Source organism: Emydura macquarii, unplaced genomic scaffold (assembly GCF_026122565.2).
Source record: "Emydura macquarii macquarii isolate MOO-44397 ecotype Brisbane River unplaced genomic scaffold, CSIRO-AGI_Emac_v2 contig_587, whole genome shotgun sequence".
Taxonomy (NCBI): Eukaryota; Metazoa; Chordata; order Testudines; family Chelidae; genus Emydura; species Emydura macquarii.
The window spans coordinates 9,822,303-9,844,605 of NW_027130724.1; the positions used below are offsets into that span (position 1 = coordinate 9,822,303).

Consider the following 22,303-nt stretch of genomic DNA (forward strand, 5'->3'; position numbering starts at 1 on the left):
CTATTATTAGCAGGAATCTGAATGATGGAACTCATGGCTGGTAAGTTGTATTCATAACTGAGATATCCAAGCTGTGTCAACTGGAGTAAAGTTACATGGGGATATTTTTACTTCTTAGAGGTTAGGCATCTGCTGCTCCACTAAAAAAGCACAGAATCATCTGTTGTCTGGGTCCTTTAGTTATTTCCTATTGCAAATATGTTACATTATTTTTTAACAAGTACATGATTATTACACACTTAAGCATCAGATATACTGCCACTGTACAGCAACTAATATGTTGATCAGAGAGAAGATGAAAAGAAGTCTTCATTTTAAAAGGCAGTCATGTTGCTTGTCTGCTTTTTACTGCCTGCACCTCAGAAGCATGGATTCATATGGTTAAGTGCACAGAACAAAACTTTGACTGTGAAGATCTGTGGCTTGGCTCATGAGTGATTTTGGCCATAACCTGGGATGGAATTTTTCCTGAGCTGGGATACACATTACTAGCTGGTTCACATCCGGTACTAGGGGAAAAGACCTCTTTAAGAGGAATACAGGTACTCATTTACTACTTGCTACAGGATGACAGTAGTTCAGATGAATGAATTTTCACTCATAAAAAATGACCCAAAATAACCACCTTATGGCTCTGTCAATCATGACTATTCCTAAACTCATGAAAATAAACTGATTATCCTCTACACTCCAGTACCCTCATGTATTTATTGAATTTCTACTTCATACAATGTGCCTATCAGTGTCTTCAGCTCCACGTACAAAATAAAAAATCACATACAATGAATCAACAAAAATATATTTATCCAACATCCTCCTCAGAATTCAACAGCACACACATTTATAGAGTTTTATTGTTTCAGTAGGTTTTGATTTACTCTTCGATGTAATCAACAAATAGATATCAATTTTAAATGTCCGATCCGGCTTCTGCTTTAAGTGAAGTTATTTGATTTTGAGTTTGGGGATACCAAAAATGAGAACAAAGTCGCTTCATGTTTCTCTTGTCTGTGATGATAAAGACTGCATTGTGGGGAGACCTTGTTCGAAAAAAAAATGGGGAATAAATGGGAGAGGCCATTAGTTTACTTTCTGCACTAGGTGATCCTTGACACAATTGTCAGTGATAGCACTCTAGAACATACACGTAACCAAAATAACTGTTAAATATGTCACAAATTTGACTTAAATACTAAAATGAAAGGAAATTCAAAGGCCAAATTGAAACTTATCTTTACATCTATAAGGGCTAGTTGAAAAATTTCCAGTGGAAAGTTATTTGCCACAAATGGCCAATTAGTCAAAAAGGAAACTTTTTGCAGAAAGCTATCAATTTTGATGAAATTTTATTTTGTTTTATTTAACTTTTGGATAATGTCAGAATGTTCTGTTTTGACCTCTGCAACACGGAATGTTTTGTTTTTTTTCATTTTAAAACTTTTTGTTTCAATTTTTTAAAATTTATATAATATAACATTTTTAAAAAGTCAGAATTGGAAATAAAACATTTTTTCCCCTACAGAATGAAGCATTTCGATCAACCCTAAACAATATTTTTTCCAGAATTTTGTGGGAAATCTCAATTGCTTTTTTTATTTTGTTCTGATTTGGAATGAAAAATTTTTGAAATGTCAGAATTTCTCATGGAAAAGCAATTCTGAGTGTCATCCAGTTCTAACCTCTATTGAGCACCTATAAGATCAAGTATTGAAGCACATACAGGATGCAAAATTGTCCATGATGTGTTCCCCAATATGTCCTGTCGCATTTAAATGGCTGTTTCAACAAGTATAGTAGAAACCTCCCTAATCGGGCACCCCATGAAACAGTCTAGCCTGACTAAAGAGTGAGGGCATTTACAAAAGTTTGATCAGAGTTTAAAATGTTGTGAAAACGGAGCTGACAATTTTTATTATTAATTATTTTCATTGTGGAAGAGGCCCACTCTGTATCCACATAACAAAAAAATTCCTTTCCCTAAAGAGCTTCCTGTCTAACTACAGGTAAAAGATAAAAAATGACTTTAATTGCATTTCTTCTTCATCTTTATTTGGTGTCTGATAGATCTCTTTTCTATTTCTATTTACTGCCTGGTTAAACATCACTTAAGCCATTGGTACAGTCTGAATGCATCCCTACCAAGCAGAATTTTTGCTAGATTTATACCAATTGAACAGTACAATCACTGGCCTTCACCTTCACTATCATTAGGCTACAATAAGCCCCCTGGAAGGCAGCCCAGTAAAGCAGTCATCCTGTTTAAGCACCAGATCTGGCATGCAGTTGGAGCCAGTGGGGAAAAAACTCTCCCTGACTTCAATGGAAGCAGCATTAGGCCCTGAAATCACCTTTATTAAGGGACCGTATCACACTTGAGATAGTTTAGATCAACAGCAGGATAAAAAACGTAGGGCCAGATCCTCAGGTTGTGTAACTTGTGCTAGCTCAACTGAAGTCAATGATGCTGTGACAATTTACACTAGCTGAGGAATTGACCCACAGAACTCTTCCCTTTTTCAGAAAATTTGCTACATCTCTTGGAGTGATGCATTTTAGTTGTAAATCATTGTGACCAGTTGGGAGCCGGGTAAGAAAAGCCAGGGCACGCAAAAGTTCAGGCTGTGTTGACTCACACTAAACAGGAAAAAGAAACATTTTTCCTTTAAGAAACAGGAGCAGAAATGAACTTGGTCCCAAAGCTAAAATAATGAACAAATGCACCAACAGACAGGATGCTAATGCCATTTATATCAGCCTGTCACAGTGGAAAACCACTCTTTACTACTATTCCTGTGCAATACAGTATTTGTCTTAGAAACATAATGTTTTGGTGCCATCTTCCTGGTGAACATTGAGTTTTTTTGCTATACTTGGTTGCGACTTTGATAAAAGATCCTTTTTGCCTGAAACTAACAACTGAATCTGGATGAAAATGGCTAATATAATTTATTACTTATATATCATTGCAGATGTGCATGGCACGTTACAGACTAGTGCAAGATGTCCCAATGTTAAGACAAGATCAGATTACAGATAATCTAGGGCTTGTCTACACAGCACTGTAGTCTGCCCCAGGGGCATGTAAATTTTGGTATGCGCTAAAGTGTTGTGCTCTAACTTGCCCTTGTGGGTCCGGCTGGCATGCACTAAAAGTTCCCTTGTGCCCATTAATGTAATCCTATTTCAGACTGTGCTACATTAATGCACGCTGTGCTCAAACAGTACTACGTTCATGGCCCCACCCGTGGGCACTAAGATTTACACCTCTCTGGTGCAGACTAAAGCACTGCTTTGACAAGCCGCTAGTGTTATTGTTGGTCAGACTCAAACCTTACACTTTGAAGGGCAGATTTTCAGCATCTGGTTTTGTACTTGGACATTTGCAGACATAAATTAGGTCACTTGAACATAGCAGCCTCTGAGTGTCTCCCCAAAATCAGGTACATTGGTTCATCTATGACCTAAACTCGGGATGCAAATATTTTCAGGTGTAAACTGCCCCTGTAATTTGCAGGCACAAAAATGGGAACTTGGCTAGAGTAAGACTAATTGTTTGGCCGATATGGTGAAAACTTGCTCCTGTTGTGGTTGTATTTTTTTCCATAAGGAATTACTTCAGTTCTAGTGTGTGTTAATTTATCCTGGGAACAATGTTTATTTGAGGCTGGAGTGCAAATCCTTTTTCTGCAAGGGGTTCTCTGTCCATTGTAGTCTTTTAAAACGTGTATGTACTATTTATTAATTTTACATTAACTTAAGGGCTGATCCAAAGCCCCCTGACGCTATCAGGAACTCACTGATTATGAAAGATGTCAGATTTATAACACTGAAAATGTAATGGGCAAGATCCTCAGCTGATGTAAACCATCAATTGGAGTCAATGGAATTACGCAGGTTTATACCAGCTGATGATCTGGCACAAGCTCTCCATGGCCTAGCTTTTGAAAAGAGCTCAGCATTCACTATCAAGGTCAAATTTTCAAGAGAGCTCAGCTCCTGCTTATACAGCCAATAAATGGCCAGATTTTTCTAAAGAAATTAGCAACACATCTGGCCACAAGTGTCACAAGGGGAGTTGGTGGGGGCTGAACACTGCTGAGAAACTGGCCCTTATTTATAGATGCCTACATGGGAGTTGAGCTCTTGAAAATTTGGCACAAATTGTGGGTGCTGAGCATTTGAAAATCTGGCACTTTTCGTCTATGAAACAGGCACAGTACAGGCAGCAAACGCAACACTTCCCCCATGCTGCTGCACCAGTCCTAACATGGAGAGACCACCTCTGGGGTCAAACAGTAAGTCAGCCAGCAAGCGTTCCAGTTATGGTAGTAAGCTTTTCTGAAAGGTCGGAATCTATCCACTGGGAACTGACCTGACACCAAGACAGCCACAGGATTGTAACAATTTTCAGTCCCTAGGAACCTGCTCTGCATTGGAACCCGTGACTTAGGGTATATCAGCACTGCAATCAAAGGAGGGACTGCAGCAGGTAGCAGTGACCGTAGTAGTATGAGCTAGCTGCTCCAGTACTTACCCAGGGTCTTGGGCAGGCTTGTATAGTCCATGCTGCCAGGTCTTCACTGCTATTGTAATTCAAGATAGCTGAATCAAACTAGCTTAGTCACATCTCCAGCTGCAGGGTAGACAAACCCTTAGACGTGGAAGTTTTCATCCCCTGTATTCCAATGTTTCTGCCTTATTACCCATCAAATTCCTTAAGCGTTGGCTCCTTTTTTGAAATGCGTTTAGAGCTTATATATTTTACACCAGGAATCCATGGCCATCTAGTTTCTTACCTTTAAAAATATGTACTTTCCTCCCCATCATAGCTGATATTAGATAATGCATTTTTGTTGGAGACTTTTTTAGCACCCAAGGGTGTTACACTAATGGACTCAAACAGTTGATAAAAAATGTAAATAAACAGAAGTTTTAACATCAGAAAAATCTTGCACCTAATTATTTTTGATTGACAAAGTTGAGCTCAATAAAAATCCTATGGGTTTAAAATGCAGAGATATAATAATTATAACAATCTATGTAGCTCTTATCATCAGTAGAGTTCAGAATGCTTTGCAAAGGAGGTAAGTATCATTAGCCCAGATCCTCCAAGGGTGTTAGGTGCTTGAATACCTTTGAGGATCTTGGCCATTACCCCTATTTTAAAAGTGTGGAAACTGAGGCACAGAGGAGACATGACTTGCCCAAGGTCAGTCAGCAAGTCAGTGGCAGAACTGGGAATAGAACCCATGTTTCCTGAGCTGCAGGCTCTATCCACTAGACCCCACTGCCTCCTGTAAGCACATCCTCACTCAGTATGATGCAAAGATTTTTTTAAATCTCCTTTGCTTACAATGGGCCAAATATGAATCCCTTTGCTCACATTGAAAAGCATCTTATTCCACAAATGGCCTCATTAGTTTCAATGAGATTACTTAAACACTAACTGCCAAGCATGGGTATGGGTCTGAGAATCTTGCCCCAAACCCTAGTTTCCCCTGCATCATTTAATGCCATCCATATATAACTAAAGTTCCTCATTGACTTCAGTGGGAAATTCTGCTTAAAAACTGATAGCATGTTGTTATCCTTTTTTTGTAACAAATGTGGTTGGAATATTTCTCAGCCCGAGGTACAAAGTTCCGAAATCATCTATCAAGAGCCATTCAGTTGACATTTCTTCTCTGGGCCTTGAATTCTCTGATCATCATGCAGTTTCCTGTAACGGCTGGAACAAGCTGTTCCCTGCATAATATTTTTGGATTTTGGCTACAGGCTGATCATTCCAGACTGGCTCAGTGAGAGATGGGAATGGCAGGAATCTGGTGAGAGGACATGTGCTCTCCACCAGACTTCTTGCAGACATCTCTGCAGGGACATTGTTTCTAAATGTACGTCTTCACTGACGGCGGCAAATTCTCCGCCGTCAGATCGATCTTTCCAGATTGATTGAATGGTTAGCGAAGACCCGCTCAATCGATCTGGAAGTCAACGCGTTAAAACCACCTCCCTAAGTGGCGCAGAGCAGTGGGGACGCCATGTAGAAGAGGAGTTACGAAGTCGACAGGAGTTACTCCAGCTACTCTGTGAAGCTGGCGTAACTCCTGTCGACTCCCGCGGAATTTGAAGGTAAGTGTAGACCTGGCCTAAATGTTTCAGGAGCATAAACAGCACTTAACTAACATTCTTCAATGATGTACAAGAGTGAGGCTAAGCAAAGAGCATATTTAATGTAACAGCTACTTACATATAGGAACTAGAGTGCTGGTGTCAAGATAAGTCAAACAATAGTGGGGAAGACTATACCTAGACCATACCCGAGAGCACAAGTGGGAAGGGTGCAAGTAAGCCTCTCCCTCATGCCCTTGCATGGCTTGGAACATAGATACATACCCCTCAGGACTGGAGACAAGGCACTGTGAGAGATGGGACCCAGACTATAGAACCTGCTGCTTCTGGCAGTCTCTCAGAGCCTAATTGTTCACTTTAACAGCAAAGGGCAAGGCTCATATTTTTAACTGCACCTTTGCTGTCTTTTCTTTTCTTAGTTTTCCGGTTTCCCAGTTATAAACTGATGTTTCTTTTCACCTTCAGTGTGGCCAGGCACATTGTGAATTATTGATGTAAATACAGTTAAATAAGTTTCCATTTTAAAATGAATGAACTCTTCATCTTCCATTTCAGATTCACAAAACTTCACTTGCAGAATAACTGCATTCTCGGAGCCCTAGAGATCAAAACTCAAAGGCTAAAATATGGCATCCCCAGTTCTGATGGCTACTTTACACCATAACTATTCACTGATGGGAAAAATAAAACATTATAGTTAGAAAGAGCCTCACCAAACACAGGTGGTCAAAGAGTTGCTATAGACAGGCATTGCCATTGGAATATCTTTTAACTGCTGCTTTAACTTATTCTTATTTAGCGTCTCCATCTTGTTCTTTTTGTATTCTGCAGTCAAAATCTATCTTAAGAATGTGTTATTAATTCAGTTTGTTTCTTCCATGTAAAAACATGGTAAAACTGTTTCTTTTATTCTGAGTCACATTTATGCCTAGCCATACCCCTAGACAGATTACAAAACTTAATCAGTTTCAGAAATCAATTGCTTGCCTATCAAAAAGACGGCCTTGATAGCATGCCTGGAAAGCTGAGAAATCCAGACTGTTGAACTGCAGGCAGAAAGTAAATTCTAGAGCTAAAGACCTTTAACAGGCATTGCCCTATTGTCAGCCACTTCCCAGTTAATACAAAGTGCCTCCACTGGAGCAGTATTTCATGGGGAGAAAGGTGTATTATACGTTAAGACATTATTTGCCAGGTAAAGAAACATGAGAATGAAATGTTGCCAACTCTTGCAATTTTACTACAAATATCTTGCTATTTGGTGTTCTTCCTAAAGTCCCAATTCCTGGAGTCATGTGATTATGTGAGAATCTCAGCTTTCATTCTAAAGAAAAGATAAGTTTCTAGCCCTCCTGATTGTAAAGAAAAGCTTGAAAATATGATTCCTGAAGGCCCCCAAACAATATATATATACATATATATGATTTTAAGCCAATCATGATTTTTGAATACCTGGGGTTGGCAATACTGCATCAGAGACAGAAATTATGATATTTAATGGCCCACATATGCCCAATGGAAAATGTTGAGAACCACTAGTCAAAGACACAGTTAAGGCATCATTCTTAGATCTACCACGGCCTCTTTATGCCATGACTGTACAGCTGGCCTAACTGGCCAACTGAGGACTCCTTTGGGATAGAGGAATCCCTGGTGGCAGGGGGCAGTATATGCAGCCCTGCAACAACCACCCAGCCTGTGGCTGAGGGGACATGGCAAAGGAAAGTCACCTTTACAAACTCTTCATCCCCTTGGGTCCTGCACCCAGTGCAGCTCAGTAAGACCCCAGCACAGGACCCATATTTCCTGATTTCTCCTTCATCAACTTTTATTATCCGGGCTCTTTACATGAAAACAGGATCATTGTAGCTTAACAGGTGATACCTCTCTACTTCTGCTTCTTCCTCATTAATTGCCATTTCTCTGTGACATCAGTTAGTGGTTGATCTGGAGATTATTATGATGACACGATGCAGAAGTTGTTTGCTCTTTAGTTTGATGAGGGAAAGCTTTAAAAATGGATTAGACCTACTTATTAATTTAAAGGTATTTTCTTGGTCTTAATGGAAATGTTTTAACTTAACAGGAAGATGCAAACAAAAATACAGTGTGTAGATGTACACAGCGTGTGTGCATATGAACTGTGTTTATGGTAGCATGTGTTGCAATAAACTGCATTCAGGCATTAATCTTCATCCATTTTATACCCCAGAGATTTGAAAACTCTCCAAACTGCCCAGGACCCTAGTCTAACTAGCAGAGCTGGTTAGGTGAACAATATTTCCTTGCCCCACAATCACACTCATTCCTCATAAATCCTAGAAGACAATGAAAGCATAATGAGCATGATTAAAGTCATGTTAACTGATTATTTTAGGAGGAAAAGGGAACCTTAGTGCAGCTGATGTATTAATGACCTTTCAGATATCTCCACGGATGGTCAAGAGCGGGTTAAAGTGACTGTTGTCCACAGTTTTGTTTTACTTTAACCGTAGTAATATCTAACAACAATAAGAAACTATTAAATTTTGTTGCCTAAGTGATGCATGGTAGATAAAGTAATCTGATGGCTGATTGAAGTTGTAACCAGAGCTTTCATACTTTCTGTATGATTTGTAACTGTATTTGTAGCTTTTAGAAAGTGTTGCAATTATTGTTTCAGTCATGGTCTATAATCTAGATGGTGAGTCATGTAAATGCCTTTCCATTTTGTTCTGAAGTAGCATACTCTATAAAATGGAACAAAAATGTACTGGTGGCTAATAAATAACCATTTATAGGATGCTTCTCCATATGGCACTCCCTGCCAAACGAGGATTCACTATAGAGCTTTTAACACTGGGCAGAAAAGGCTGAAGAATTACTTTGCAAATAAGTCTGGTTGCCTTTAAAAAAATAGGTCCCCTGAGTCTCTTCTAATAGGATACAGCCTGGTGCTTTTGACAGTATATGTGTGAATTCCTCTTCATTTCTCCTTTGCAAGGCTTAGTCATCTGAAGGTAGAAAGGAAGAGGCTGAGGATACAGATTTTGTCAATGAAAAGCCTGGGAAGTTTGTTATTTTTTCCCCCAAAAGTCTTAGTGTATATTTTTATTTTATTTTATTTTATTTTACTTACTGTAACAAAAGGAATGTAAGGTTCTTCTATTTTTTAAGTGTTAGAATTTTAATACATTTTAAAAATTTGGCCCACTTCATTAAACAACCACCACCACCAAAAATGTACAGCTATTTAGTAATGTTTTTTCCATGTGTTTCAGTCTGAATATAGATATGACTCACACTAAGTTGTTATCAGGGAGGTATCTGAGCATTGTACATCAAGAAGGTCAGATGCACATACATTGACTTATCTTTCACCATACAGAAGGCTTCAGCCCTGTGCTACTTTTAAAAATTAATTATGATCATAAGTGGAAATACTGTAATGATTAGCACTTGGCTTATCACTGACTGGCAAGGAGCTGAAGTACCAAGAAATCGTTTGGATTCCCATCAGAACACCACATTTATGCCTAATGTAAATCATTTTCTAAGTGTCATTTTAAATAGATTATAAGGACTTCTTCTCCACAGATCCAACAGTAAACAAGGACAATGTCCATTAATCAAAAGAAAGTAAAGAAAGCAAACAGAAAGAGCCTAATTCTTTGACAGGTTCCAGGCTAATGGAAATCCACCAAAGTTAGTGGAATCATGCCAGTGTTAAAAGGTGTAACAATAGAGAGAATAAATCAGGCCTACAATGTTTTTATAACATTCTTCCATTTTTGTTTTAATTTTGACTCAGTTATCGACTTGTAAAAAGTGTAAGGGATACAATTCCACTGGGGTTAGAGGCCTGCAGCTGGCTGATTAGCCACGCCACCTGCACCTGAGAAAGAGCTGGAACTTAATTAGTGATCTTTATAAAAAAGGATAGCAGGAAGCGGAGGAGGGGACTGCAACACCTCCCAAAAAACTGAGGGGGTAGGAGATTTGCTCCCAATGGACTGCTACTGGAGCTACTGCAGAGAGGAATTGCTACAGAATCAGAATAGACAGAAGGGAGACTGTGTGAAGTCCTTCATTACTGAGGCTCTGAGTTAAGAGCCAGGAAATTTTGGTTACTGAAGTTTCTGGCGTGAGGGACAGACTTGGGGAAGGGGCTACTGGGCCTGCACAGACGTCAAGGGAAGAGTCTGCAAGGTGTTGATTCTTTTTGTTAAAAAGGGTTGAAATAAAACAATTAACCCTGCTGGAAACTGTTTCCCTGGATTCCTTGAGAAAGCTCAGACAGAATAACCCAGGGAGTGAGCTGATTGAGTAAGAGCAAAACCTGCTCTTGTAGAAGGAGGGCCCTATAAGATAGGCCGTGATCCTTTTACACTACTGTTTTGGGATTTTTGTAAATCCTCTTACAGCTGAATTTTGGTGAGGTTGATATTCTCATGCCCTGATTTACCCTGTATTTTCCAATATTCTAGTCTTTTTATTCAGTGTAATCTTAACAACAAACAAAAACACTTTCCAGTGTATATTTATTAATATTAGCACTGAAGACTCTACACAACTTGCTCCAAATGAATGGTCTGACTACACAGAGCCACCAGAAAGATGAGCTGTGACAAGGGACAGAGGTGTTAGGCAGGTTTCTTGACTGAGGGCAATCAGGAATTATGGGCACAGAATACCCTCTGGGGAGAAGAGGCTGGGAAGGTGGCTTTATGCCATCTTTGAGTCCTCTGGATTCTGGGCTTCTGTGGCCCGAAAATGGGCCCCAGCCTAAATTAGAGGAACCAGAGAAGATGTTCTAACCTAAGGTAGTCTTTTCAGGGTTGCTAGTGGGTTGTGCAGCAGTCCAATATCCTAGTAATATTTGGTTTCTGGACACACTTCCTCCCACCCTCAGTGTATCCTTTCTTGTTCCTCCCTGACACTCTCCTTATACTGCCATTTGCAAAGGGGAGCAACAGAAGGCACCTTAAATTGGGGTGACACTACTCCCACACTGGAAGAATTCTTCCCCAGACCCTTGTTTTTCTAACAGCCCCATATGCCAACATCACAGCAGCATATGGGGCAGCAAGAAGGGGGCCAGAATCAGCCTCTATGTGGTTACACTAGGAAACCACGTAAATATACTGTAATTCATTGATAGACAGAGAAGTAACCCCTATCGTTAGGAAGGAACCGACTAAGCAATTAGTCTGAGGAGTATAATTACTATCCTTGATTATAAGGCAATAATTTTTGTTGTAATTCATAGAGAGAATTTGGCTTCTGTTTTAAATTAATTTTTTTTAAACTCTAGCTCCTGGAAATACACATTAGGGAGAAAATCCCTCTCTGTGAAAGACAGCTGCTGTTGAAACTGAATGGTTAACTCTCCCATGTGACAAGGACTTTAAAAGTTAAAATAAAAGCTTAATATAGCTCATTGGTATCTGACAACATCACTTTGTTAAGTTTTATGCAGGACTTTGACTTCCATGGTTACATTGAGCTGTATTCCTTTGTGTTCTGGAGCAATAAAACCTGATGCAATACAATCAAGATGTCATTGCGTATTCTGATAAGTTGCAGCATACAGCAAAGCAAACATTTGAGATGTTGTTTGGGCCAGGCAATGGGTCCCTGACTTTTCAGCCTGTGGTCGAGTGATGTAATTGAAAATAATTCGGGGTTTTCTATTGAATGCACTAGTAAGAGAACAAATAGTATCACATATTAGATTTTTCCACCTCACGATTCCTATGTACCCAACTCCTCTGCTGATATTTTTGGCACTTGTGATGTTTCTTCATGGGTGGCAGTTCAGGCTAGCCACCCAAGTCCAAGCCTGCCTGACCCACTTGCACCAAGCTCAGATGGCTAGCCCAAGGCTGCCATCCATGCCACAACATATTGCTAGCATGCTAGCTCCACAAGGAGGGCAGAAGAGAATCAGGCTCCAGGGTCAAATTGAAACCAAAGAACCAGCCAGTGCATAAATCCTTCAGTCATTTGCCTCAGCGGGGGCACATAAGAAACACACTGAGCCACTTCAGCTAATAGGCTAATGTTGTCTTCACAAAGGGGGGATTTGATAACAGCCTTCAACTACCTGAAGTGGGGTTCCAAAGAGGATGGAGTTAGGCAGTTCTCAGTGATGGCAGATGACAAAACAAGGAGCAATGATCTCAAGTTGCAGTGGGGGAGATCTAGGTTGGATAAACTTTTTCACTAGGAGGGTGGTGAAGCACTGGATGGGTTACCTAGAGAGATGATAGAATCTCCATCTGTAGAGGTTTTAAGGTGCGGCTTGACAAAGTCCTGGCTGGGATGATTTAGCTGAGGTTAGTCCTGCTTTGAGGAGGGGGTTGCACTATATGACCTCCTGAGATCCCTTCCAGCCCTAATCTTCCATGATTCTATGAATGGCTCTGTAACAGGTGCATATCTATGGACTCCTTTCCATGAACCTGCCTAATCTAGTTCAACTGATGTTCAGACTAGACCAGAAGTCATGTAACAAGTCACTGGCAGAGCTACACAAAGAATTGATTTATATCTTGCATTAGCCAAAAAAAAAAAAAAAAAAAAAAAAAATCAATGAGAAAATCCATTAAAAGAATAAAATAAAATGATGCATTTAAAAAACAAGAAAACAAATTTTCAGTATTTTCAATAAAAGATCTGAGCACCATTACAGCTCATTTGTTTATTTAGTATTCAGGGCCATGAGGATTTGAGCACATGGAATGCATCTTCCTCGTGAGAGAATTATTATGAAAAGATGGGAATCCATATGAATTCAGTTTTGTGTTACCCATAGATAATCTCTACTGAGGGCACATTATGAATGGTTCAGACAGCCTGATAAATAGCAAAAAAGAGTTATAACAACAGGAGTCATATTAACTCCCTCCAAGTATAAGATAGATAGTGATACTTCAGAAAGTGGTGAATCAGAGGTTACAAGTGAGTTGGGAAGGTCAAACTGTCAGTCAAAACACAGACTCCAGCAACCAAGCAGAAGATCTGGAACATACAACAGCACAGCCAAAATTCACTAGCACTCAGTTTGATACATGATCAGATACTTATAAAAGACGTGCAAATTTTACAGAGGTCATAAAATTATTTAGTTTGGTCAAGCTTGTGAGAAATTAAGGAAGGATTTAGCTAAGATAAATGGTTGTGAAACCTTATGGTAAATGAATTTCAATTTGCAAAATGCTGCACACTATAAGGAGCAATTTTAATTATACATACACATTAAAGGATTCTAAATTAACTGCAGTACTCATGAACATTATCTAGGCATCACTGTACATGACCCTATGAAATTTTATGCTCAATGTCCAGTGGATATTTAAAAAAAAAAAAGATTAGATTGCTTTATAGGGATAAAAAATAAAACTGAGTATTATAATCAGAGTCACAGAGTTTAAGGTCAGAAGGGCCCACCAGATTATATAGTCTGACCTGTATATTACAGGCCGCCACCACCACCACCCAGCATCTGCACACTAAACCCAACGACCGAAGTATTATAGTCCATTAGAGACTAGACTATTATGTGTCGCAAGCAGAGAATTGGAGGGATTGAGCTGCACCAGTGCCGAAGGCCTCCACAATAGCAGGAAAATGACTAAATGAGAGAGCTAGATAATCCTGGCAAGTGACCTGCATCCACATACTGCAGAGAAAGGTGAATCGCACCCTCCTACCCCCTCCAAGGTCACTGCCAAGCTGATCTGGGGGGAAATTCCTTCCTGACCTCACATATGGTGATAGTTAGACCCTGAGCATGTGAGCAAGAACCAGCCAGCCAAGCACCTGAGAGAGAATGCTCTATGCCAGTGGTTCTCAAACTTTTTCTATTGGTGACCCCTTTCACACAGCAGGCCTCCGAGTGCAACCTCCTGGCCCCTGTGGATGCCCCCACCACTGCCCATGGCCTCCATGGGCTCCCCACTTCCCCTTTGCTTCAACCCCTGCACTGTGCCACCTTCACCCCTAGCCCCTGTCCCCACACCCACTGAGGAAACTGATCTGCATGAATGGAGTGACTGGTATTGCTGTTTGCTCCCCTCTCCATGAATCCCTAGGGGGTTGGAGTGCGGGTGATGGAATGAAGACCAACGCTAGGGCTCCCTGCATCCAGGTCACTTTTCCCACCTGGGCTATGTAAGGGGAGGGCAGAGAGCAGCACTGCCCGGGTGGGGAAAGTAACCTGGATTCAGGGAGCCCTGGCGTTGCTCCTCACTTCTCCCCTCACAGCCCCATAGGGGGCCATGGACAAATGTTGGGGGGAGGGGGATGAGCAGTATACGTGTTTCACTGCTCACCCTCACCCTATGTTCCTCCGCCGGGAGGGAGCAGAGAGGTTCACAGCTCCACTCCTGGTTGGGGTCGGGGCTCACAGCTCGCAACCCCCACCTAACCATGTTGTGACCTCCTGAAATGGTGTGACCCCCAGTTTCAGAACCAATGCTCTATGCCATCTCAGAGCCCTGTCCTATGCCCTGTCTTCAGCCATAGCCATCCTTCCTGCTTCATAGGAAGGAGATTAAAACCCTGCCCAGAATACAGTAGCGGGGTCAGCCCTCCATTTCCCTGATCATCCTAGTAGTTCTTTTCTGCACTGATTTATTTACATTCATCTTTCTTGAACGTGGGTGACCAGAACTGTACACAGTATTCCAGATGAGGTGTCTTGTATAGTGGCATTTATACTTCTCTATCATTACTGGAAATGCCTCACTTAATATGTCCTAAGCTCCCATTTGCCTTTTTTAATAGCCACATCACATTGGTGGTGCAACCTGTCAACCTGTGATTAACCCATACACCCATATCTCTTTCCAACTGTCTTTTCCAACTGATTAGCACCCAGATGGTAATAGAAATTCTTATGATTAGTAAGCGCATAACCTTGCACTTTATACTATTGAATTTCATTCCATTTCTATCAATCCAATCTTCAAGGCAGTCTAGATCTTCCTGTATAATAGTCCAATCCTCTTCTGTATTGACTGTCTCCCATCTTCGTATCATCAGCAAATTTAATTAACACACATAGTTTTTGTACCAAGGTCATTAATAAAAATATTTAATAAGATTGGTCCCAGGACTGATCCTTGAGGAACTCCACCAGTAACTACCCTCCAGTCTGATAATTCAAGTATCAGCACAACAATTTGCCTTCTTCCCTTTAGCCATTCCTTATTCACCATACAATGCTTGTACTGATACTCATCTTCCCTAATTTAACTAATAATTTCCCATGTGGTTCTATGTCAAATGCTTTACTGATCTACTGCACTTCACTTATCTAAAAAAATCAGTTATTTTCTCAAAGAAGGAAATCAGATTAGTCTGGCATGATTTATCTTTGGTAAACCTATACTACATTAAATCCCCTTTACCACTTACCTCTATGAACTTAATTATTCTTTCCTTCACCATTTGTTCTAAAGCCTTGCATACTACTGAGGTCAAACTAATAGGTCTGTAACTGCCCAGTTCCCTTTTCCCCCCTTCCTTTCTTAAATACAGATATGACATTAACTATTCTCGAGTAAGTGGTACTACCCATGAATAGATAGATTTATTACAAATCTTTGCTATTGGACTAGCACTCTGATATCCCAATTCTTTGAGTATTCTAGGATGGAAATTGTCTGTTTCCTTTTATTTGAGCACATTAAGCTCCTTAAATTGTTCTTCCACCTCAGATGTGGTAACTTCCATTTCTAGACACTCATTTCCATCATCCATACTGCCTTCATGTACATGTTCCATGTTTTCATCCTTATAGAAAAATGAGGCAAAGTATTCATTTACTTTTTGAGCCATACCTAGATTATCTTTAATCTCTTTCCCATCCACATTGCATAGCAGCCCAACCTCATCCTTTCTCATTTCTTTATATAACTAAAAAACCTCCTTATTTTAATTTCCTTGGCAAGAGCTAATTCAATTTGACTCTTAACAATTCTCACTTTATTCCTATATTTTATGACCTCCATGATGTAGCTTTCTTTGCTAATCAACTTCTTTATCCATTCCATATAGGCTCTCTACTTACTCCTAATAACTTTTTTGAGATGCTCATTCATTCAGCTGTGCCTGGACCATTTCTTTACAAGTTGTTTCCCCTTGCTTGGGATGGAAATTTCAGATAATTTTCATACAGTTGAGGAAACTCCAAGTCTCCTCTGCATTTAAATCCTTGAGCTCTTCTTTAACTAGTTCCCTTAATTTCCCCAAGTCTACTCTTTTGAAATAAAAAATCATAAGCTGAAATAAACTCATGATCATTTGATCCATGGTCACTTCCTATGACTAGCTCTTTTATGATGTCCTCACTACTTTCCAAAACCAAATCTAAATTGGCTTCACCTCTTGTTGGTTCAGTTGGTTTGACGAAGAAAACAGTCATCTATCACATCCAGGAGTAAATGGCTCCTACCCGTATTAGTAGCATTTATTTTCCAAACTATATTCAGGAAGTTAGTCTCTCATTATGACACAATTCCCCAAAGTATTTCTCTCTCTAATAGAGATCCCTATCCATGTCAGAATCAGACTCTGGGAGTCTATAGCAGACTCCCTAACACTCTCTCAACAGAACCTCTTTTACAATCCTTCTCCAAAGTGATTTTGACCCAGACAGATTCTGTTTTGTCCATACTATCCTTTTGTATTTCTGTACAGTTTACCACTTTGCTGATGTACAAAACAATCCCACCACCTTTCATTTATTCCCATCTCTCTTGAACAGCAGTTACTCTTCAATACCCAGTCCAGTCATGAGTGCTATTCCTTCATGTTTCTATAATACCTGATTTGGCCTCTTGCACTGGTAGTTCCAGTTCCTCCATTTTAAGCCGAGACTCCTTACATCGTGTACAAGCATTTCAGTTGTTTCCTTTAGATCCCCACCCAGTTTTCTAGCCAGATCTGGTATATTCCCTTCACTAAGTGTAACACATACCTGACTATTACTCCAGCCAATGTTTGTATTTTCTTCTCCTTTCTGTCCATACTCTTATTTTGTGGTGTTCAATTTTGCTTCCTGTATTTTCATTTAGCTGATTTTCCTCCTCCTGTGTATTGAAGCCATGCATGGTGATTGAATGAGTCTCTCACAACCTTCTCCCCTCATTTCCTAGTTTAAAGCCCTTCTTACTAACCATGCCAGCCTTGATCCCAGAAGATTAATACCCCAGGCACTCAAGTCAATTTTATCTGTTGAGAAGAATCTTCTCTATGAATGCCTCTCTGTGGTTGATTATCCCAAAACCTTCCTCATAGTACCAATCCCTGAGCCATCTTCTGATCTTCATAATCTTATCACACCTTTGCTCTCCTTCTCTAGGGACTGGATGTATTCCACTGAAATACCATTATATGAACTGACTGTGCAGCCTCACCCTGAATAATATGTTCTGATCACCCCACCTCAGAAAGAATGTACCTGGAAAAAAAAAGGAAAGACGGTCTAGAGAAGGGCAATGAAAAATTAGAGGCATAGAAGGATTTCAATATGAGGAGAAGTGGAAAAAGATTAGGATTTAGAGAGGAGACAAATCCAAGGTGACATATATTTAGGGATAGTATATCAAGAGTTTCTATCTACCCTTTCTAGAACAAGGGGAGTCCCAATGAAATTAAAAGAAAACAAAGACTTATCTTTCAAAAGGAAATATTTTTCATACCGTGCAAAAGTAATGTATGGAACTCTTTGCCTCATGAAACTGAGCCCCAGGATGTAATCCACATTTATATTAGATAGCCCATATACATTTTCATCCTATAAACCATTATGCTCAGGGCACAACCATAACTACTAACTTCCTGAAATTAGGAAGAACCTTCCCATTATATATTCTATAATTGTCCAATGTGGAGTTTCCTGCATCTTTCCTTGAAACCTCTGGCCTTCAGACCCTTCCTTCCTATTTCTGGACTAGATGGCCCATTGGTATGATCCAGTGTGATAGTTCCTATGATTGCAACAATAATGCTTAACACATAATAATATCCCACTTCATGTAATTTGGTGCCTATTACAGTTTTACTTATTAAGATGATTAAACCAGTCAATTTATAGTGCAACAATTCTGCAAGTGAATATAAGATCATATGAACTATGAATTAATTCCTTAAAACTAGTGAGTATTAAAGTGTTCCACCGTGATGGTGCACTTGAACTAAAAGGTTACTTATTGAGCTTTTCACAAAGCCAGCAAAAAAAGTTCATAAGGCCGAAATGGATATGTGGTCAGGCAAACTCATATATTTACCCAACTGCTGGAGTTAAACTTAATGCTGATAGATAGGCTCAGTGGATGAACCATGTAAATGTGGATTAATGGTTTTAAAACAAGGAACCTGGAGATTCAGGAAGGCGGTCAAAATGTAATTTAACCATGAAGAATATTTATTTTTAATGACGTGATCTGTGGGAAGGAAAGAGACAATGATCGTCTTAGAGTTCATGTTCAGTGGAAGGGAATGGCAATTCATGTGCATGTTTATGAACGTGACAATATGCCATCCACATATCTCAAAGATAAGACTCCTGGTTCAAGACACTCAAGAGCACTAAATAAGGGAAAACTTCCAACAGTCTGTCCTCTCCACAAAAACCACACTTCATGATTGAGAAACCTGCCCTTCCCCTGCAGCACTCCATATGTTACACAGCTATCTGAATGCATGCATTTCTGGTTATTCTTCAAATATCCAACCAACACAAAACACCAGTTCCTCTAGTTCTCATTAGGGTCTGATCCAACTCCCATTCAAGTCAGTGAAAAGACCCAAATTGAATTTAATGGGGGTTGAATCAGATCCTTATTTGAGCAGGATGAAATTCACTCATGTGCAGACAGCCAGCTCAAGACAAGCACTACATAAGCCCTCAAAATAAACATAGGGTTTACCAGTGCATAGGCTTTGTGACAATCCCTCTGCACAGAGGTGAATTTACCTTATTGACTAGAGCTAAGGGAAATTTGGCAATTCAGGAAGACATTTCAGGGGAGGAAGAATTGTCTCTTTGTGTGGTTGAAAGGCATAGGACTTGGTGGGGCTCAAAAGTTTTGCAGCCTTTGATGAAGCCAGCCCGAGTTTTGATAATGTAGTGAAAAATCAGATTTGCTGCACACATTTCACTCAGCTTTATTATTGACATGCTGAGGGCCTAATCTTACCCCTTGATCCCTGCATGGAGCATATCATCCACATACAGATCTCACCTCTCTCACTTTTCCATCACAGCACCAAGCTCAGCAAATGACTTATAGCCTTTTGGGAATCCCATGGACTTCAACAGAATTGTGTATGGTGTAAATTAGCACTGCCTTTTACCCTATTTCTTAAATGGCAGGGATTGGATTGGCAACCATGTAGCTGCTGGATGTAGACAAATACTCTCTCATTAAGAAATAAATCCAGAAGAGATTTGGGTGTGTGGTTGGTATGTTTTAACAGAGATTCAAAAAAATCTGACCAGTTTTTAAGACTTTTCCTCTCTCTATGGAATGGACATGTTTTCATATTTCTAAGCCGCTTTCAGACATTGTTATTCATGCTGCTGAAAGCTAATGTTACACAGATGAACTGTCAAAACCAAAGCATTTCCACCGAATACAAGCTGGGAAACAGTGAAAAGTTTTTAAAACAAGATTTTTTTTTCCGTTTTAAATGGAAAACACTGGTGTTCCTATGGATGTTGCCTTTATTTAACGGAAATTAAGGCACTGAACAGTTCTAACCACCAAAACCAACTATGCACAACTGATTTATTTCACAGGCCCCATTAAAACCATTTAATGGAGACATAAAAGGCCATTTGAGGTGTAATTCCGCCTGAATAAACTTCATAGCACAATTTTTTAAAACATTGTGGCTAATTAAGAAAGTACAATTACTAATCTTGCATACTACACAACTGCTAGATTTATCCATTGGCCAAGGAACCCATCTTTGTTGATTTCCCTCTGGGAAGGTCCTGAGCATGGTTAGCCAATAACTGTGTTTTTTATTAACCAGAAATGAACATTGAATCTCTCGCTCTCCAGTTTTACTTAGAGGATTTTACACTGCTGTAAAGTAGTAGCCCTGACAAATAAACTAGCTGAGCTCCTCGGGCCAAACTCATGCTGGCCAAAGGCTCTCCGCACCACCTGACCCTAACACAGGGGTTACGTGAGGACACAGATGGCTGGGCAGGGGTGCATGTCCACAACAGGAGTGTCTTCTGCAGGCCTGTTGCAGAAGGTCTATTTTGGGGTGAGCCAGGGTAGTCCAGAGACAGGTCAGAGAAGGGGCCATGGAACTGTGTTAATGCACCCCCATTGCCTCGTGCAACCAACACAAGAAAGCTACAGATGTTACTCTATTCTGGAGGAATAAAAGCCCCCAGGGGAGACAGCTCTGGTCTGTCAGTAGCCCCAAATCCTGGTGCTGGGTTGAGGTGGTGAATTCATATCAGTCCTCATAGAGGCTCCATACTCAGCTGCTCTGTGGATGGCACATTTCACCGTCTGTACCCACTTTTATTCAAGAAAACGTTTTGTTCAAGATCTGTTTCTGAGAACAGAAGCATTTCTACAAACTTATCTAATTCCTACTTTACTTTCCAAAGCATATTCCTTATTAGAACAAACAAACCTGCAGCTAGCTATAGTAACAGCACAAACCACTGTAATAACACTATCCTATTCTGCAGTATTTGGGGCTAGTGCAGCAATTTTCAATTAAGGGTTGTGTAAACAATGTTTATTGAGGTTGCAGGCAGCACCAGGAATGGACTGAGATTTGGCTCACTACTTGTCCCAGATTCTCTCTAGATCTAGCTCTGCTTTGAATTCAAAACGCTGCCGTTTGGGTAGTTCTGACTTTGCACCAATGCACTTGTGTCCTTTTATTGTGTATTTACGTTAACCCCAGATCCTCCATACCATACCTTCCCCCACACCCTCAAAGAGCTTGTTATACTATTACTACTAAAAAATAATTGTCAGAGTGCTCGTCCCCGTATTCTGGGGATAAGTGACATTCCAGTCTGGAGCATGGATATCCTAGAGCATTGCTGGATGCGCTGACTGCACAGCTGATCTGTCTACCACTAGGAGGGGCTATAATTGATTAAGTTGGACTGAGATTTTCAAAGGGGCCCATGGGAGTTAAGTACATGACTTATATTGTAATTCAATGGGAATTGGGCACCCAGTTCCCTTAAGTCCCTTTGAAAATACCAGCCCTGATGGTGAGAGTTCCATTCCCTTACCTGGCCAGAATGCACTTTCTGTTGCTGCACCAACCACTCATGATCAGTAGAAGGATTTTCCATGGGAGAAAAGAAAAGTACATTGCAACTAACGCATGGAAGAAGAGTGCATCGGCTTGCCCTGGTCATCGTAATGGGATGACTGGGTCTGCATTCTGTTGTTGGAATATGGGGTGAAAGACTGAAGAAAAACCAGGTTCTCATTCTTAACCTCTTCTGTAAGCCAGTTTGTGCTTCAGGTCACCTTCCAACTATTCTTTCTACTACTTCGTCCTTCTGCTCACTCTAGAGAGCTTCTGATGACTATCAATAGCTCCCACTATTTACATGTACAACTCTTAAGACTTTGCTGTTCCCCATTTATCTCCTTTCCTGTGCTGTGTCATTTGTCAAGAAGGCTAATGGCATATTGGGCTGCATTAGGAGGGGCATTGCCAGCAGGTCACAGGAAGTGATTATTCCCCTCTATTCGGCATTGGTGAGGCCGCATTTAGAATATTGTGTCCAGTTTTGGGCCCCCCACTACAAAAAGGATGTGGACAAGTTGGAGAGAGTGCAGAGGAGGGCAACAAAAATGATTAGGGGGCTGGAGCACAGGACTTATGAGGAGAGACTGAGGGAACTGGGCTTGTTTAGTCTGCAAAAGAGAAGAGTCAGGGGGGATTTGATAGCAGCCTTTAACTACCTGAAAGGGGGTTCCAGGGAGGATGGGGCTAGGCTGTTCTCGGTGGTGGCAGATGACAGAACAAGGAGCAACGGTCTCAAATTGCAGGGCGGGAGGTCTAGGTTGGACATTAGGAAAAAGTTTTTCACTAGGAGGGTGGTGAAGCACTGGAATAGGTTACCTAGGGAGGTGGTGGAATCTCCATCCTTAGAGGTTTTTAAGCTGAGGCTTGACAAAGC

The 22,303-nt window shown here is 40.4% G+C and overlaps 1 long non-coding RNA gene across 2 annotated transcripts in view; it reads right to left on the bottom strand.

The window, feature by feature from the left end:
- Positions 1 to 693: 693 nt before the first annotated feature.
- Positions 694 to 22,303, bottom strand: part of LOC137147991 (uncharacterized) — a 54,111-nt gene continuing 32,501 nt past the window's right edge. For both annotated transcript variants that reach the window (XR_010918412.1, XR_010918411.1), the window contains one exon: positions 694 to 1,040. This is a non-coding gene — a long non-coding RNA (uncharacterized lncRNA). The remainder of the gene's footprint in view (positions 1,041 to 22,303) is intronic.